This window comes from Asparagus officinalis, chromosome 10 (assembly GCF_001876935.1).
Source record: "Asparagus officinalis chromosome 10, Aspof.V1, whole genome shotgun sequence".
NCBI classification, from domain to species: domain Eukaryota; kingdom Viridiplantae; phylum Streptophyta; class Magnoliopsida; order Asparagales; family Asparagaceae; genus Asparagus; species Asparagus officinalis.
Window position 1 is genome coordinate 32,150,525 of NC_033803.1, and position 2,789 is coordinate 32,153,313.

Sequence of the window (2,789 nt, forward strand, 5' to 3'; positions counted from 1 at the left end):
ACCCTAACTTCTCTCCCGTCCCACCCGCCGCCGTCCACGTCATTTCCGACCCCAGCCCCCCAAATCCGACCGCCGTCCCTTGATTCTGACCACCGGAACCCCTTTCCGACCGCCGACTCTTCATTTCGACCGTCGGAACCGCCTACTTTGCCGAATTTCGACAGTTTGAGGGTAAATTCCTCCCAAAATTAGATTTTCTCTTAATTTCTTGTATTTTCTCGCTATTTAATGGTGATTACATGTAAAAAAATTATATTTTAGAATTTAATTGTGAAATTTTTATGAATTATGTGAAGAAAACTTAAATAAATTTGTCGATTTAGAGGTTAAATTATCAATAATGTAAAAAATAGTGTTACTACATATGACGTTATCAATAAATTTGTCGATTTATGAATAATTTGTTGATTTATGAATTTATTTTAAAAAAATAGTGTTATCAATAATTTTGTCGATTTTATAATTTCATTGTGAATAAGTTATGAAATTTTTTAAAAAAATAGTGTTATCAATAATTTTGTCGATTTTATAATTTCATTGTGAATAAGTTATGAAATTATAAAAAATTTAAAAATTAGTGCTATATGACATCAATTAGATTTGAGAATTTAATCGTAAATTTTATGAATTATGTGAAGAAAACTTAAATTATTTTGTCGAGTTAGAGGGTAAATTATCAATAATGTAAAAAATAGTGTTGGTACATATGTATGACATTGGTATATGAATCAGTATATGAATTTGTAAAAAATTATGGTTCCCTAAAATTGATATAGGATTTAATTTTAAGTAACAAAAAATTTTTAGAGTCTTTTCGTGTAATATTGATCTTGATTGTTTTACTCTTCAGAGGTAATGATGAACGATCGAATCGTAATTTTGTGTTCGTATGATGGGAAGATTAAATACCTCGAAAATAATATGCCCGTTTATGAAGGAGGTACGACGAGACCATTGTTTATAACAAAATCGTGTACTTTCGATGAGTTGGTTAATGAATTGCACAAACTTACATTAACCAACTCACGTGAGTATCACCTTAATGTTATTTGCAATTATCCTGTCGTGGAGAACAGGACAAGCGGCATTCAAATATCAAGTGACTACGATATGAGTCTAATTGGAGTCTTACATGATGAGAAGCGTTCGATTGAATTGTTCATTGAAAAACATCAAAGGAATTTGGGCAAATCGTTGAATTATGATGGAATTGGGCGTGGTTTTTTGCATGCATTAGATATCATATCCCTAGTGTGGGTGCGCGGCCGATTACATTCATATATGATAGGATGAAAGGAATTCCAAGAGCACTCAAATGTCATTTCCCAGAGCCACATGCACATCGTTATTGCTTACGACATATTAGGGACAACTTCAAGAAGAAATTTGGAAACGGTCAGGTTCAAGATCTTCTTTGGCAAGCCGGCTGTGCAACAGAAAAATTAGTTTATGATCAAATACGAGAGAGGATTAAGTTTATCTCCCGAGCTGCACATGATTGGATCGAAACTAGTTTGGGACCACACAATGTTGATAAGTGGGCTTTATGTGAAGATGGCGGGAGACGGTTCTGTATGATGACTACGAACGCTTTAGAGAGTTTTAATGGCGTGCTCAGGGGAGCACGTGGTATGCCAATACAGTCACTAGTTGCTAAAACATTCTACAGACTTAATAACTTCTTTCTACGACGTCGTGAACTTGGTGAAAATATCCGCTCGGAGCTCACACCGAAAAATGATGAAATGTTAGCGGCTCGGATTGTACAAGCTCGATCCTTTCATGTCGTAAGATACAGTTTTAAGGAATGGAAAGTCATTGAGGGAATATCACATAGAGAAAATCGCTCTTATAAAGTTAACATGTTAGTGGATCACTCGTGTACGTGCACTTGTAACGTACCTCAATTACAATGGATTCCTTGCTCACATGTTGTCGCGGCTTGTTCTGATCTACAAGGTGGTGCGAGGATTTCACACTATGAGTTCGTCGAGGCTTGGTATTCTACTTACAACTATCGACAAACATACAAAGAGTGTTTTCGTCCACCATATGATAGTCGATATTGGACACAAGACGGGCCACTGATATTGCCTCCTTTGTATAAAAGGTCGGCGGGGCGCCCTCGTTCCGTACGAATTAGAAATTGTATGGATGACGGTCGTGAAGGAGTTAGGAGGAGAAATAAGTGTAGTAGATGTGATCAACCGGGCCATAACAAAAATAATTGTCCAGTTAGGATTAGGCGTTGATGTTGTAATTTGTAACGGTTTCGATCTGTGTTTTCTTCCGTATGTCATTTGTGATTGTTAAATGTTAGGGGTTTCGTTCTGTGTTTGTTTCCGTGTGTCAATTGTGATTGTAATTTGTAGCGGTTTCGTGAGTCGTTTGTTTCTGTATCTCATTTGTGATTGTAATTTGTATCGTTTCGTACTATGTTATATAAATTTAATGTTTGGTTTCAAGTTATTGCTTTCTTCACGTTGCGCATTCGTTTGTTGTTTATATATAACTAGATGAGTATTTTAACAAAAAGATCTAACACATTGTGCATTTTCTTCACGTCGACTTCTCAGTTATATTCATTATGGATCCAGGACCGATATGCCTTGATGTTTTGACCCTCCAGGTTAGCCACGTTTCAGACCATATTTACTCAGGACAGGTAAAACATCATTTGTATATGCTACTTAGCATTAGCACTAATTTTAATTTTTCACGTTATACATAATCAATTCTTTTTTATGTGCAGACCATACCAGACATCACCATGATCGAGCATTCCCAGA